The following is an 8,200-nucleotide window of genomic DNA, read 5'->3' on the forward strand; positions in this document are numbered from 1 at the left end:
CGGTGATCTTATTTATGGTGTCACTTACTAATGGTGCTGAGATTAAGAACCTGGTGAAACAGATGCCAGGCAAGCTGTTGCTAAAATTGTCTGTGTGGTTAGAAGCGGAGAGCCCACCCCTGCCCTCCGCATCTGTGGAAGCGAGGCAGAGGTTATTGGAGCCAGCACCCACTGTGTCACGGTCAGGTCTGCCGAAGCCCACAAGATGATCCATTTGGGGATAGCAGGGCTGGTGGCAGCTGTTGAGTAAGCTTTGCTCATTTGAGCATTATGAGGGAGCTGAAGGAGCTTTGATAAATTGCTAAGAGCCAAAGTCTATCTTTGGAAACGAGCATAATTTTCCAACAGATTTAACCCATAAAGGCTAGAGCTAGGGTAAGCTAAGATTTAATGCCTACAAGTGCTCAAAATGTATTTTTAAAATTTTTATTTCAACATCATTTGGCTTAGCATAATTGATAGATAGGACCTAAATGTTTATTTGTAGAGAACTGGATAAAAATTATAGCACATCTATGAAACAAATATAGCCAGCTACGGTATAAATGGAATTACTTTTTAAAAGCTGTCTATAGAATAAAATGTATGGTATTATCATTTTTTGGTTAAAAACTTTTAAAGGAAATAAATAGAAGGAAATAAAACCGTATGTGAATGTATGTGTAAATGTAAGTAGATATTATCAGTATGTGGGCTATAAAAGCTAGAAAAAGAATCTGGGCCCTAACCGGTTTAGCTCAGTGGATAGAGCGTCGGCCTGGGGACTGAAGGGTCACAGGTTCGATTCCGGCCAAGGGCATGTACCTTGGTTGCGGGCACATCCCCAGTAGGAGGTGTGCAGGAGGCAGCTGATCGATGTTTCTCTCTCATCGATGTTTCTAACTCTCTATCTCTCTCCCTTCCTCTCTGTAAAAAATTAATAAAATATATTTTTTTAAAAAGAAAAAAAAAGAAAAAGAATCTGGAAAACACATACCAAACAATAGTATGCCAGGAAAAATTTTTATTTTTATTGAATATATTTTGTTACAACAAGCAAGAAGTCATTTTATAAATTTTAAAAGTGAATATGTAAAATATTTAATCCCTATCAGATAAAGTTAACTCATAATTAGTTTAGCATCTATTGTGAGTTCAATAATGTGCTATATCCCATCAAGAAAATAAAAGAAAAACTCCTCCTATCTTTGAGTATTATAATCCACATATGTATGTGGGCATCAGGCCGAAACCAGCTCTCTGACATCCCCCAAGGGGTCCTGGATTGCGAGAGGGTGGTTCTCGGGTGACGCACTCCAGAATCGGGCTCCCTCCTTTCTGGTTCCAGGTGCATCACCCAAGAACCACAGCTGCCAAGTCACCGCAGCTCGGAAGCTCCTATGTTGAGCATCTGCCCCTGGTGGTCAGTGCGCGTCATAGCTACTGGTCGGACAGTCGAACAGTTGGATGGTCGTTTAGGCTTTTATATATATACTAGTAGCCCTGCTCACCAATCCATGCACCAGTAGCTCTCTTCCACCCTCCTGTAGCTCCCTTTGCCCCCCTCCCCCCCTTATAGCTTGCTGCCCTCCCCCCTCCTGTAGCTCTCTGCTGCCCGCTTGTAACTAGCTGCCCCACCCTCCTGCTGATCCGTGATTCGGTCGTTACGCTTCACAGCATAACAACCATTTGCATATTACATCTTTATTATATAGGATAGATATACAGGGTAGGGCAAAAGTAGGATTACAGTTGTGAGGACGTAAAACAGATTTTTTTGTATTATTTATTAATTATTTTCCATATGAACAACTGTAAACCTACTTTTGCCCCATCCCGTATTTATGCTCCCATAGTGGATATATATACTTTTTAATAAATTACTTAACTCAAGTAATCCACTCCTTCCCCTTTCATAAGTAAGAAAGCTATAATTATTCCTATTTTATAGATGAAGGAAACTGAGGTTCAAAGAAGATGAATGACATCAAAGGAAAGAACTGGGTTCTGGTTCTAATCTGGGGATCTTCACTATCAAATGCTTCAAGAGTAAATGTCTTCTTTGGGTTTCATATTTGCCGGAGTGTCATGGCTGTGAAGAAGAAAGGATATTTCAGCACAGACTAATTAAGAAGCATTCAGAAGTGCTTAGGTGAAGATGAGATACCCAAGTTTCCAGTTTGAATTTCTACACAAGTAAGATTTGTCACGTTATTGCTGATCTTGCTTTTCACTTATTTCTTTAAGCAGAATCTACTTCAGATATTGACCAAAGATCATGGACACAACCCAGCTATTTTTTATGGAGCATCAGAGGAGACAGAGACACTAGAAATCACCCCTCTGATATCTCTAGTTTAAAGACAGGAAACTGTAGTCCAGAAAGGCCTGAAGACTTTAATACAGCCGTCTGGAACTTGGCAGGCTGAAACTTGAATCTACTATCGTTTTGGCCCATGTGTGGGTTGCTCATTCTCATGAAAGATCCAGTGAGACATCTAACTAACATTCCTAGGTAACCCTGTTTGCCAGACAGGTGTTCCCACTAATTACAATCTGACCTAGGCAAGATTCTACTGGTTCAGAGTTCCTCAGATCAGCTTTAATGGAACAGGAGGTCATGCCATTCATGTCTTTTTTGAAACAGCTTTTGCTAACTTGTTCTTTTATATCAGGAAGACAGGTGGACAAACACCATCACAACTAGCATTTATCAAGTGCCTATTATAAAGCCCTTATTGAGTGGGACTTTTGATGACATACTCTTTTAACAATCTAGGAGGTGGATTATGATCTCCATTTTACAGCTAATAAATTGATAGAATCAAAGGCTCAAATCCAAGCCTTTTATAAAATATCTAGGGCTCCTTGTGTGGTGCCTTCCATGGTGTATGCAGCAGGAAAACCAATGGATATGGCCCAAAGACTGTAGCTTCTTTAGAAGCAAAACATACTAATAAAATACCTGCTTCCACAGGGAGTCAATGGAAATCAAATAAGAGTGAATTTCACTCTGTCATCTCCTGACCTCTAAAAGTGAGTTAGAAGACCCGATTCTTGGAGAGTCACTGCCTCCAGGCTCTACAAAAGTCTCTGCTCATTTCTCTTGTTCCAGATTTCTGGATCTTGTTTTCAGGCCAGCTTCCTGCTCTCTGCTGATCACAGCAGCACTCCATTCTGTGCTTGGACACTCTGTGAAATCTGTGCTCCCTTGGAATAGACCAGTGGTCGGCAAACTCATTAGTCAACAGAGCCAAATATCAACAGCACAAAGATTGAAATTTCTTTTGAGAGCCAAATTTTTAAAACTTAAACTATATAGTTAGGTACATTGTTATTGACTTAATTAGGGTACTCTGAAACTGGCCTTTGCTAAAAAACGTTTTCAATCTGATTGAGGTACGTTCGCTGAGGTCGACCCCTTCCAACTCTCCCATCCACACTCGTCTTGTATACTTGTTTCATCTATCTCCTTTCCAAAACCGACTTCTGCGCATGGGCCACAAAGTTTCAATCTCACTGTACGTGCGCGCCCGCACGTGGTATTTTGTGGAAGAGCCACATTCAAGGGGCCAAAGAGCCACATGTAGCTCACGAGCCGTGGTTTGCCGACCACTGGAATAGACGATAGGTCTTAGGCTTAAACATCCTACAAACATCCTCCTCTGAGTTGCTGGAGGTGGGCATTCAGGAGAACTGAAACCAAAAATAGATGCTCCTCATCTAAGTCTAAGGATTACTCTACCATCCTCTGATCTCCTTCTTAATGTCTCCTATTTCTGATCATGTCTACTGTTAGATGTGGTGAGAGAATAAGGATGGTTTTGTGTTCAACAGCAGGTCCCATTGGAGCTTGTATGCCTGTGGTACAACTCTTTGCAAAACAGCATTTTCCCTGAAAGAATGAGCTGGAATGAATACATCCCTACTACTGATTCTTTTTTCATTATTTCTCTAAACAGAAAGCACTATGTCATTGAAAGTATAAAATGCACCTAAAAAAATATTCTTCAGTAAAACCCAGTAGAAATCAAGGTGTGACATCCCCAAGAACAGCCAAGTCACAAAAGAGCTAGTCATGCTGGAGGCCAAGTTAAATAACTCATAATTTTTGATCTCTGGGTTTGCTAGCACTCTTGAGTGTGGGCTTATGAAATGCCTGAACAGGCAAGACGGCCCCTGTTGAATCTTGCTTGACTTGGCCCTTGCCTGGGTAACTCTTCTGCAATTTGGCTTTCCCTACACATCTCACACCTTCCCACAGTGACCTTTTCACTCTGTGCTTGGCTTTTCTGTGGTGGGTTAAGTGCCTGCACACATTCTCATCATCAGGTTCCTGGTGTGAAGATGACGTGGTCATGCATGGTTTTGCTCTCCAGACATGCAAGAGGGTTGGAGTTCTGCTTGGGTTCCTGTAATTCTTTCTGGAATAATTATGGATAAAAATGATATGGCAAGATGACGTATGCCCTCCATGTCTCCATGACACTGCCTCTTGGATCTCCTTGAGCTAGCCAGTACATTTTTAAAAAAATAAAACCGAGCTTACACATATCTAATGGCACCTAGTCCCTTGTACTCTAAATATTAGAGCATGTACTGTTATTTCCTAACATTCCAGAGCCATGTCCTCTTATAGAAAGTTTCCCAGAATTCCACAGTCATACTGCATTGTGTGGCAGTGGAGTTCTGCATTTCCTTGGAGCATTACTACAGACCAGCCTGGTCTTTAGCTTATCCTATGTCTGTGTTAAGCAGTCTTGCTTTTAACCATCGTTATCTACAGGAAGTCTTCCTTAAATTCTGGATTCACCCAACTACTTCTTTTCTTTACTCCCATAGCATCTATGTTTATTTGTATCATAGGATTTCCTCACTACAATAATTGTTTTTGTTTCTGCTGTCTCCATAGTAGACTGTGGGGTCCTAAATGATATGGACCATCTCTTATTTATCTACATATTACCAACAGCTAGAAATATGTCCTGCACAAAATAGATGTTTAGTACATGTTCATGAGTCATTGTTGAAGGTTTGGTTGAATAAGTTTGGGGTAATATTATTTCCAGACCTGTGGATTAATTCTATTCCAAAAACTTTTTGTTGCCAATATTACTTTGTCATGAAATATTAAGTATAGCTTGTGTTGACACTCAAATAGAAGAACACACAACTAGATAAAGTTGTCACCACAGAAAGACTAAGTAGTTTAACACTCAAAGGGTAATTACCAGCTCTGTGGAGGGCCACATGGAGGGGGATGACTGATATCCCCCTTGCTTTCACCTTGTAACAGACAAATTTAGCAGCTACTTTGGATAGGCCTTTGGTTTGGTCTGTAAGTCAGTATTGTCTAATTGATCTTCCTTAAGTCCTCCCAAAAGGCTTTGCTGAGCTTCATGGACATTATCAAACCATCTGATATGACATATGGACCCCTCACCTTCTGTATCAATTTTCCAGCCATACCCCCAATACACAAGCATGCTCTATCTTAGATACAGATTGGCTGTCCCAGAGATATTCTTAGCTAATTTCAACACTGTCAGTTTGCTTGAGGATATCTCTGCTCAGTTACATAATAAAGGGTGTCCCTGGGTGATGAGGAGTCTTACATCATGGTGGTTTAAGCAGAAAATGAAGTCTTTCCCATTCTGGATCTTCTGGCTTTTTCACTGATTATTTTACTAAGGCCTCAATCTTCTCTGACTGAGGAAGGCTTTCCCTGGCCCAAGAAAATGAGCCCATGTTAGGGTGATGCTTAGAGAGCTTTAATGAAAAGATGTACATAAGCCCACATTGCAAAGACGCAAAACCAGCACTTAGGAAAAAGCCTCTATTGATGAAGCATGAAACTCTCCTCGGATTCTGGAAATGGGACTTGGAACCTGTGGTAGTTTGCCTAAGTATTTCTGGAAACCATTTCTAGATGAAAGATTGATGAACTAGTTTCCATTCTTCCTCTGCTACCTGAATAGAGAGGTACCGTATGTACTATGTGTTGAAGATAGTGGATCTGGGAAGGAAACTAGTTCCCAGAATCACTGCTTTGAGAAGAGCCACCTAACCAGGAAGCCCATATTGGACTGTGAGATAAACACTCAATAAACATTAATGTGTTAATATTTGGGAGTTAATCTATTACATCATCTAAAGACAACTTTGTGCCGCGCCAGCACAGCCAAGGGTGAACCTGAGTGGGGGCGGTGAAGGATTTAGAAAAGACAGACAAGAGAATGAAAGCTGGGTCTCAGCGGGACGCTGCTTCTCTGATAGAGAGACAGCGACGGTGCCCGCAAGCCAAGTCTTTATTTTATAGCCAGATTCCAGGAGGTAAAATAAGGGCGTGGTCAAGATGTTTACACTGTTCTAATCTACTCAATTACATGCACTTGAACTCTATCAAGCCCACATTACTCAGACACGTGGGGCCATGTGTTCAGACCATAGGTTCAAGCTTACAACTATAGCTGTTGGCTATAATTGTGCTGGGAGGGCTCTGCCCTCCAAGCTGGGACTTGCACGTGGCCATGAGAGGACTGTGCCCTCTCATTAGTCTGAGGCTTGAACCTGTCCAAACACTGTAGCCGCTCTCCACAAACTTAGGAAAGCTTTATCTTTGCATGGGTGGAGGAAAGTGTGCAGTGTGGAAATATGGGGAGAACTCCAAGAATCCTCTTCATGGAGTCAAGAAAATTCTGCTAGATTAGGGAATTGCTGGAGGGTTGACATGGCAATCCTCTGGCAGTTCACTTTGTCTATTTCAGCTTTACTGGATGAAAACACTAAAAAAGACTCAAAACCTCTGCTTTTCTATGCCTCTGCAGGACCTGTAATAAAGTCTAATAGAGGCAGAAAGTGTGAGAAGGAAGCATCTGAAGTGGGAAAGGCCATTAGACTGGCCCATAAAAGATGAGTGCTCTGCGCAGTAAAATGAGCTAGGAAGGAAAGCATGATGAGTGTTTCTCAGCCTTAAGTAGCAAGGTCCCCTCTCACCATCCCACGTGGCACTGCATGGCTGGCTGGGGAAAGCAAGGGGCTGTGTGCAGAGCTCGCATGGAGGGTTCCAGTCGACCTATCCCTGAGGCCCTGGCCAGGGGAGGGGTATGTGTGGCAGTGTTACAGGGGATGTAGCATGACTCCGCCATCACCTCCCAGCCCCCACTGGTCCTTCCCAGGGTAAATGTTCCCAGTGAGATACAATGGAATCCTGAATTGCTTAAATTACAAAGTTAGGACTCTCACATAAGAAAAACAGAATCCAGAGTTATGGTGTCAGGAACAGGGAGAACATTTGACTGAAGAGATTTGAGATTTGACTTAAGAGAGTGAACATGCTCTCCTCCAACCTCACCGCCATATTTCATTGTCCCATATAGAGCATACTTTTCTTAACTGTGCTGCTTCCCACCCTTGCACCATCCTTTCTCCTCAGTTTATGCACTTTTGATGAATTATTCAAAGGAAAACTCAAGTTCAACCTTCTCTATGAAAACGTCTCTATCATAGTCCCTATAAATCTCACTTTTTGAAGAACATAGTAGGGGAAAGGCCTGGGTTGGAGCCTGTTTGTCACTTGCAAGCTCTATGATTTTGTGTACATTACTAACTTCCATGAGTTTCAGTTTCCCCATTGTTAACGTAAAAAACCATTGAAACCTGTAAAGAATTTTTGTGAGTTTATTTGAGCCAAAGTGTTGACATATGCCAGGAAGCAGAATCTCAATGAATTGAGATAATGCTCCAGAGAATGGCAGGTTATATCTGTATTTATACATTGCAATAAAAGGAAAGGGACATAGGTGAGTTACATGAAATCCATTGGTGATAGACTAGAGAGGCAGGAGAAAGCAAAGTAAGGAAACCCCTGGGATTGGATAAAAAGTAAAATGATAGACACATACTTAGGTGGGTGCAGGAACAATTAACATAATAATGAAGGAATTTTTGGTATCTGTCCTGGCACCCAGCACATTAGGTTGTGCCTAAGGGGCCCAGAAAAAGGGAAGTTACAAGTTACCTAGACATTTCAAAGGGTAGTATAATAAAAGAATAATATGCAAATTGACCATCACTCTAACACACAAGATGGCCACCCCATGTGGTCAAAGATGGCCACCCCCATGTGGACACAAGATGGCTGGCAGGGGAGGGCAGTTGGGAGGGACAACCCTAAAGGAGAGGGCAGTTGGGAGCGACCAGGCCTGCAGGGGAGGACAGT

This window comes from Myotis lucifugus, unplaced genomic scaffold (assembly GCF_000147115.1).
Source record: "Myotis lucifugus unplaced genomic scaffold, Myoluc2.0 scaffold_203, whole genome shotgun sequence".
Classification (NCBI taxonomy): domain Eukaryota; kingdom Metazoa; phylum Chordata; class Mammalia; order Chiroptera; family Vespertilionidae; genus Myotis; species Myotis lucifugus.